The sequence below is a fragment of the Pseudorasbora parva genome, chromosome 10 (genome assembly GCF_024679245.1).
Source record: "Pseudorasbora parva isolate DD20220531a chromosome 10, ASM2467924v1, whole genome shotgun sequence".
Lineage (NCBI taxonomy): Eukaryota > Metazoa > Chordata > Actinopteri > Cypriniformes > Gobionidae > Pseudorasbora > Pseudorasbora parva.
In genome coordinates, this window is record NC_090181.1 from 46,181,849 (window position 1) to 46,191,605 (window position 9,757).

Consider the following 9,757-nt stretch of genomic DNA (forward strand, 5'->3'; position numbering starts at 1 on the left):
TGTGCTCTGTATAAATCTTTACTTTAGCGTCTCACAGGAGTGGGGTCGCTCACTCTCAGAGACGGTGGCTTTGATTGTTAAAATGGTAATTAGTGTCCTGCTATTAATTTGTGTTTGTGCACGCTCAGACTATCTCCCGTATCCCTCAGAGAGAGAGAGCCGCTGAGAGAGTCTGAGGCTGGAGACAGTTTGATTTCCAGTGTTATTGTGTGTCTGCGGCGGTGTCGCTGTACCCAGCTGCGCTTCAGCCGCGTCTCTTTATCTCTTTAGCACTCACAGGCATTGTGTTGAAGCTAGCTGTGAAAGAACTCATCAAACAGCCTCTCTGTTTGGGCTGGACAAACGCTCCATTTTACAGCCTCAAATTGGCTGTCAAGAGCAAATCTCACTGTCACCAACCCAACAGTACACACACACACCAGCCCGAGCGTCCCGTATGACACAGTTCCAGTGTGCTGAGACTATTATTCAACAGGCAAACGTGTGCTTGACTTACATAATTCTGCTCAAGAGAACATTCTGACCCTGTGTGGTGTTACAGTCTGAGCTTTAGCTCTTATTCATGCTAAGAGAATGGAAGGTTATTTACGCTGCCATACATCGGGCAGGAGAAAGGAAATATTAAAGTACAGGGTTGCCAACTCTCACGCATCTGGCGTGATTCTCACGCTTTCAGGCTCTGTCTCACGCTCTCACTCCGCCCAACTCAATCTCACGCCAAATTGCCAAACCTGCTTTTGATATTAAACAAAGCTATAAGCTTTAATTTTTTTAAATGTGTTTTAATGAAATTCAAACAATAAATAGCGTTTTGGCGCTAATGTGGCATAATGTTAAAGCCAGAGGCGTTGAAAAGCGGAGTTGCATGCTCTCGTCTCCCTGCGGTGCGCGCTGGTCACGTGGCCCATGAGCGCCCAATACTTCTAGCGCTGTGCCAATGAATTTAAATGGCTTAAGCGGATACACAACAGTTTCACCATATAGATGTTTGCTGCAAGTTTTGGTAAACAGTACAGCATAGTGTTAGTGTTTATTGATTATTAAGTCAGCCATATTTACAGGATCGTTTTTTTATGGAGAGTGATAGAGATTCAACATTGTTAACATTAATGTTATTCTTGTATTTAGCCCTCAGGTATTCCTTACTAAAAGGTCACTCATACTCATTAAATTATATTTATTGAATATTTTGAGGAGATCTTTTGGTACTAAATACTATTTGTGCAACAATTATTGTCAATAAATGACCACTTAAAATATTTTTCTTCTAATATTTGTATTTCTTCTAAAATTTATATTACAATTAGTGTAGTAATTAATATTAAAATAGAGAATTCCAATTCAAAGAGGCAAATTAGAGTCATTTTGTGGCTAAAAAATATTAATGTTTATTTGTAATGCCATTAGGTGCCTTATGGCTCTTTAATAAATATACATGTATCTAATCTAGTTGCTCAAAAATATATTGCAGTCTTTGCATTCTAATAAATATTTAGATATGATGATCAAACACTAGATTTCTTTAAATGTGAAATTTCAAAACTTAAATAACTTGCATCCTAATCTTTTTAATGAATAATGATACTTATATAAGCACTCACAAGTGAATATTAAGGAATGGCACATATAATTTGACCCAAGAAATGTTTAAACTAGTGCCAAAACAAACATATTATTATGTACAGTATATATACTAGATATAAACTGATACTGAATCAAAATCAAAAGCATTACCCCCCCCCCCCCCCCCCCCCCCGGCCCTCAAAAAATCTCACTCCAACCTAAACTTAAAAGTTGGCAACCCTGAAAGTAGCAGAAAAATACATATGAAAAGACAAATGACGTGTTTCTTGTCAGTTACCTGAAGCCGTGAGTGACAAAACATTTACACAAACGAGGGGAAGACATTAAGTGAACTTAACTCACGTAAACCATCATATGACTTGTATGGTGCGGTTCTGATCTTTTTGCAATGTTTTCAGAGTGACACATGCACTTAGATGAAGAACCCTTGTGTGAAGTACACTAGTATAAATTTAAAATGAGTACTTATTATAGAAATAATCATTTATATGTGCAAACTGAATGTAATGTTTTCAGGGGATAGGGAATGATCAGAGTGTGCACTATATAGGGGAGAGGGAATGATCAGACAGTGCACTATATAGGGGATAGTGAACGATCAGACAGTGCTCTATATAGGGGATAGGGAACAATCAGACAGTGCTCTATATAGGGGATAGGAAACGATCAGACAGTGCACTATATAGGGGATAGGGAACGATCAGACAGTGCTCTATATAGGGGATAGGGAACAATCAGACAGTGCTCTATATAGGGGATAGTGAACGATCAGACAGTGCTCTATATAGGGGATAGGGAACGATCAGACAGTGCTCTATGTAGGGGATAGGAAACGATCAGACAGTGCACTATATAGGGGATAGGGAACGATCAGACAGTGCTCTATATAGGGGATAGGGAACAATCAGACAGTGCTCTATATAGGGGATAGGGAACGATCAGACAGTGCACTATACAGGGGATAGGAAACGATCAGACAGTGCACTATAAAGGGGATAGGGAATGATCAGACAGTGCACTATATAGGGGATAGGGAACGATCAGACAGTGCACTATATAGGGGATAGGAAACGATCAGACAGTGCACTATATAGGGGATAGGGAATGATCAGACAGTGCACTATATAGGGGATAGGGAACGATCAGACAGTGCTCTATATAGGGGATAGGGAACGATCAGACAGTGCTCTATATAAGAGATAGGGCGACCAGAGAGTGCACTATATAGGGGATAGGGAACGATCAGACAGTGCACTATATAGGGGATAGGGAACGATCAGACAGTGCACTATATAGGGGATAGAGAACGATTAGACAGTGCACTATATAGGGGATAGGGAATGACCAGACAGTGCACTATATAGGGTATAGGGGCGATCAGACAGTGCACTATATAGGGGTTAGGGAATGATCAGACAGTGCACTATATAGGGGATAGGGAACAATCAGACAGAGCACCATATAGGGGATAGGGAACGATCAGACAGTGCACTATATTGGGGATAGGGAACGATCAGACAGTGCACTATATAGGGGATAGGGAACCATCAGACAGTGCACTATACAGGGGATAGAGAACAATCAGACAGTGCACTATATAGGGGATAGGGAACGATCAGACTGTGCACTATATAGGAGATAGGGAAGGATCAGACAGTGCTCTATATAGGGGATAGGGAACGATCAGACAGTGCACTATATAGGGGATCAGGAACGATCAGACTGTGCACTATATAGGAGATAGGGAAGGATCAGACAGTGCACTATATAGGGGATAGGGAACGATCAGACAGTGCACTATATAGGGGATCGGGAACGATCAGACATTGCACTATATAAGGGATAGGGAACAATCAGACAGTGCTCTATATAGGGGATAGGGAACGATCAGACAGTGCACTATATAGGGGATAGGGAACGATCAGACAGTGCACTATATAGGGGATAGGAAACGATCGGACAGTGCACTATATAGGGGATAGGGAATGATCAGACAGTGCACTATATAGGGGATAGGGAACGATTAGACAGTGCTCTATATAGGGGATAGGGAACGATCAGACAGTGCACTATATAGGGGATAGAGAACGATCAGACAGTGCTCTATATAGGGGATAGGGAACAATCAGACAGTGCTCTATATAGGGGATAGGGAACGATCAGACAGTGCACTATATAGGGGATAGGGAACGATCCGACAGTGCACTATATAGGGGATAGGAAACGATCAGACAGTGCACTATATAGGGGATAGGGAATGATCAGACTGTGCACTATATAGGAGATAGGGAAGGATCAGACAGTGCTCTATATAGGGGATAGGGAACGATCAGACAGTGCACTATATAGGGGATCGGGAACGATCAGACTGTGCACTATATAGGAGATAGGGAAGGATCAGACAGTGCACTATATAGGGGATAGGGAACGATCAGACAGTGCACTATATAGGGGATCGGGAACGATCAGACATTGCACTATATAAGGGATAGGGAACAATCAGACAGTGCTCTATATAGGGGATAGGGAACGATCAGACAGTGCACTATATAGGGGATAGGGAACGATCAGACAGTTGTCACATGCCTGTCCTGTCGTGTGTGCACTTGTGGGTTTTGTTATGTTGAGCATGTGCTCGTGTCCCTGTCAGTTCCCTCCCCCTTGTTATCTGATTATTGGTTAATTTGCCCCACCTGTTCTCCCTCATTATCTGCCTTGTTTGTTCCCTTTATAATCTCCTTGTGTTTGTCAGTCTGTGTTGGATCCTTGTGTAATGTCTGCGTCTCCCGTTCTCCCTGTGATTCTGTTGGTTTGTTTAAGTTTATATTTTATTATTCTATTGTGTGTTTTTCCCCCTCGTGGGTTTTGTTTTGAGTTTATGTTTATTTTGTAATAAATTATCTTTCTCTGCACTTGAGTCCTCGCACCTTTTCCTTTGTCTGTGACGTGACAGACAAAGGAAAAGGTGCGAGGACTCAAGTGCAGAGAAAGATAATTTATTACAAAATAAACATGAACTCAAAACAAAACCCACGAGGGGGAAAAACACACAATAGAATAATAAAATATAAACTTAAACAAACCAACAGAATCACAGGGAGAACGGGAGACGCAGACATTACACAAGGATCCAACACAGACTGACAAACACAAGGAGATTATAAAGGGAACAAACAAGGCAGATAATGAGGGAGAACAGGTGGGGCAAATTAACCAATAATCAGATAACAAGGGGGAGGGAACTGACAGGGACACGAGCACATGCTCAACATAACAAAACCCACAAGTGCACACACGACAGGACAGGCATGTGACAACAGTGCACTATATAGGGGATAGGAAACGATCGGACAGTGCACTATATAGGGGATAGGGAATGATCAGACAGTGCACTATATAGGGGATAGGGAACGATTAGACAGTGCTCTATATAGGGGATAGGGAACGATCAGACAGTGCACTATATAGGGGATAGAGAACGATCAGACAGTGCTCTATATAGGGGATAGGGAACAATCAGACAGTGCTCTATATAGGGGATAGGGAACGATCAGACAGTGCACTATATAGGGGATAGGGAACGATCCGACAGTGCACTATATAGGGGATAAGAAACGATCATACAGTGCACTATATAGGGGATAGGGAATGAGCAGACAGTGCACTATATAGGGGATAGGGAACGATCAGACAGTGCTCTATATAGGGGATAGGGAACGATCAGACAGTGCTCTATATAAGAGATAGGGCGACCAGAGAGTGCCATATATAGGGGATAGGGAACGATCAGACAGTGCTCTATATAGGGGATAGGGAACGATCAGACAGTGCTCTATATAAGAGATAGGGCGACCAGAGAGTGCACTATATAGGGGATAGGGAACGATCAGACAGTGCACTATAAAGGGGATAGGGAACGATCAGACAGTGCACTACATAGGGGATAGGGAACGATCAGACAGTGCTCTATATAGGGGATAGGGACGATCAGACAGTGCACTATATAGGGGATCGGGAACGATCAGACAGTGCACTATATAGGGGATAGGGAACGATCAGACAGTGCTCTATATAGGGGATAGGGACGATCAGACAGTGCTCTATATAGGGGATAGGGACGATCAGACAGTGCACTATATAGGGGATCGGGACGATCAGACAGTGCACTATATAGGGGATAGGGACGATCAGACAGTGCTCTATATAGGGGAAAGGGAACGATCAGACAGTGCTCTATATAGGGGATAGGGAACGATCAGACAGTGCACTATATAGGGGATAGGGGATGATCAGACAGTGCACTATATAGGGGATCGGGAACGATCAGACAGTGCACTATATAGGGGATAGGGACGATCAGACAGTGCTCTATATAGGGGAAAGGGAACGATCAGACAGTGCTCTATATAGGGGATAGGGAAGGATCAGACAGTGCGCTATATAGGGGATAGGGACGATCAGACAGTGCTCTATATAGGGGAAAGGGAACGATCAGACAGTGCTCTATATAGGGGATAGGGAACGATCAGACAGTGCTCTATATAGGGGATAGGGAAGGATCAGACAGTGCACTATATAGGGGATAGGGAATGCTCAGACAGTGCACTATATAGGGGATAGGGACGATCAGACAGTGCACTATATAGGGTATAGGGAACGATCAGACAGTGCACTATATAGGGGATAGGGAACGATCAGACAGTGCACTATATAGGGGTTAGGGAACGATCAGACAGTGCACTATATAGGGGATAGGAAACGATCAGACAGTGCAATCTATAGGGGGTAGGGAACGATCAGACAGTGCACTATATAGGGGATAGGGAACGATCACACAGTGCTCTATATAAGAGATAGGGCGATCAGAGAGTGCACTATATAGGGGATAGGGAACGATCAGACAGTGATCTATATAGGGGATAGGGAACGATCAGACAGTGCTCTATATAGGGGATAGGGAACGATAAGACAGTGCTCTATATAGGGGATAGAGAACGATTAGACAGTGCACTATATAGGGGATAGGGAATTATCAGACAGTGCACTATATAGGGGATAGGGAATGATCAGACAGTGCACTATATAGGAGATAGGGAACGATCAGACAGTGCACTATATAGGGGATAGGGAACGATCAGACAGAGCACTATATAGGGGATAGGGAACGATCAGACACTGCACTATATAGGGGATAGGGAACGATCAGACAGAGCACTATATAGGGGATAGGGAACGATCAGACAGTGCACTATATAGAGGATAGGGAACGATCAGACAGAGCACTATATAGGAGATAGGGAACGATCAGACAGTGCACTATATAGAGGATAGGGAACGATCAGACAGAGCACTATATAGGGGATAGGGGCGATCAGACAGTGCACTATATAGGGGATAGGGAACGATCAGACAGAGCACTATACAGGGGATAGGGAACGATCAGACAGTGCACTATAAAGGGGATAGGGAACGATCAGACAGAGCACTATACAGGGGATAGGGAACGATCAGACAGTGCACTATATAGGGGATAGGGAACGATCAGACAGAGCACTATACAAGGGATAGGGAACGATCAGACAGTGTTCTACAGGGGATAGAGAACGATCAGACAGTGCACTATATAGGGGATAGGGAACGATCAGACAGTGCACTATATAGGGGATAGGGACGATCAGACAGTGCACTATATAGGGGATTGGGAACGATCAGACAGTGCACTATGCAGGGGATAGGGACGATCAGACAGTGCACTATAAAGGGGATAGGGAACGATCAGACAGTGCACTATGCAGGGGATAGGGACGATCAGACAGTGCACTATAAAGGGGATAGGGAACGATCAGACAGTGCACTATACAGGGGATAGGGAACGATCAGACAGTGCACTATATAGGGGATAGGGAACGATCAGACAGAGCACTATATAGGGGATAGAGAACGATCAGACAGTGCACTATATAGGGGATAGGGAACGATCAGACAGTGCTCTATATAGGGGATCGGGAACGATCAGACAGTGCACTATATAGGGGATAGGGAACGATCAGACAGTGCTCTATATAGGGGATCGGGAATGATCAGACAGTGCACTATATAGGGGATAGGGAACGATCAGACAGAGCACTATATAGGGGATAGGGAACGATCAGACAGTGCTCTATATAGGGGATAAGGAACGATCAGACAGTGTTCTACAGGGGATAGAGAACGATCAGACAGTGTTCTACAGGGGATAGGGAACGATCAGACAGTGTTCTACAGGGGATAGAGAACAATCAGACAGTGTTCTACAGGGGATAGATAGGGAACGATCAGACAGTGTTCTACAGGGGATAGAGAACGATCAGGAACCACAGCAGCTCCAGTGACATGACAGCACAGAACGGATCATGTGATCATGTCCTGACCAGAAAACATATTGAACCAGTTTGAATTCTGCACAGAATGGTGTATTTTAAAGCGATATGGAGGAGTTTAGGAGGAAACTAGAGCTTTACAGACTCAATATCAACAACACTTTAGTGGGACTTTAATGTGGTTGAATCTCTAATGAGATGAGGCACTCAGAAGAGGACAAATGACAGTGAACATGGCCTAAACCTTTTTTTATGTCTGCATACTGCAGTTACAGTATTGAAGTTCAGTTCATTTGAAACGCACAATAACTCAACCTACTAGCAAGGGCACTTAATGTATCAAGCCAGCTTTGGTTTCTATTTTTGGGCTGTTGTAAACTCTTTCTGGCTCCCATACTGCCCTTTCCTGCCTCTCTGACTCCTGTTTTCCTGTTCTCTCATCCTTTAGTCTTTCTCTTCAATCTCCATCACCTCCATTTTGCCTCCATCCTTCTTTCTGGCCCTTGCACAACACCCTCCCCGCGGTGACAGATCACCTGCATCTACAGTCCTGGTGTTCTCGCCCGGCGGTCCGTCCCCCCTCTCATTAATGCCCACGCCGGCGTGAGGGCCATATGGCAGCGCAAGACAAATAACGCCAGCGCTCAGCCATTGCTTCTGCTGACAGAATTGCAGCCCACCGCAGTATTTTGCCCTCAGCCGCTTCACTCCACGTACTTGCCTCTCCTCGCATGTCCTTCAAAAGCCCACCGCTGAGACGCCTGTTGAGCCAAGCTCGTGTCCGAGGTCTGAGCTTTGGACAAGATTGTTCATGGTGTTACAGCTAAGCCTTGGCTCTACGGTGCAAACATTTCAGTCACATTTGCCACTGAAAATTACTGTGAAAAAATATTTTAAAATATTACAAACGGACAAACTACAACTCCCAAAATCTACACATCACTACAGTAAGTTAATGCTCACTTCAGAGACTGAACAAGATGTTTTTGTGTGCTGATTTTTAAGGCTAAAGCGTTAGTTCAGCCAGAAATGTAAATTGTGTGATTAATTCCTCCTGTGGTTGGACAGCCGTCAGACCTCCGTTCATCTTCACACACAGATGAAGATATTAGTGTTGAAATCCGATGGCTCAGAAAGGCCTTCATTGACACCAATGTCATTTCCTCTCTCAAGACCCATAAAGGCACTAAAGACGTCGTTACAAAGCCCATCTCACTACAGCGGCTCTACAATCATTTATGAAGACACCAGAAGAGTTTTAGTACGCAAAATAAATAAATAATGACTTATATAGTGATGGCCGATTTCAAAACAAAGCTTCGAACCGTTATGAGTCAGTGAATCGATTCATGATTCGGATCGCGTGTCAAACTGCTGAAATCACGTGACTTTGGCGAACCGAATCATGAATCGATTCACTGATTCATAACGAAGCTTTGTTTTGAAATCGGCCCATCACTATAAAAGTTGTTATTTAGTTTTGGGGTGCACTAAATCTATTATCATCTTGTTATAAAATGATTGTAGAGCCGCTGTAGTGAGATGGGCTTTGTAACGACGTCTTTAGTGCCTTTATGGGTCTTGAGAGAGGAAATGACATTGGTGTCAATGAAGGCCTTTCTGCGATCTGAATCACAGTTCTTTTTATTCCCTTTCTGGACATGGACAGTATAGTGTGCATACACTTGCATACGCTCTGGGAGTAAATATAAAATATCTTAAACTGTGTGTGAAGATGAACGGAGGTCTTACGGGTGTGGAGCGACATTAGGGAGAAGAGTTAATGACAGACATTTCATTTTTGGCTGAACTAA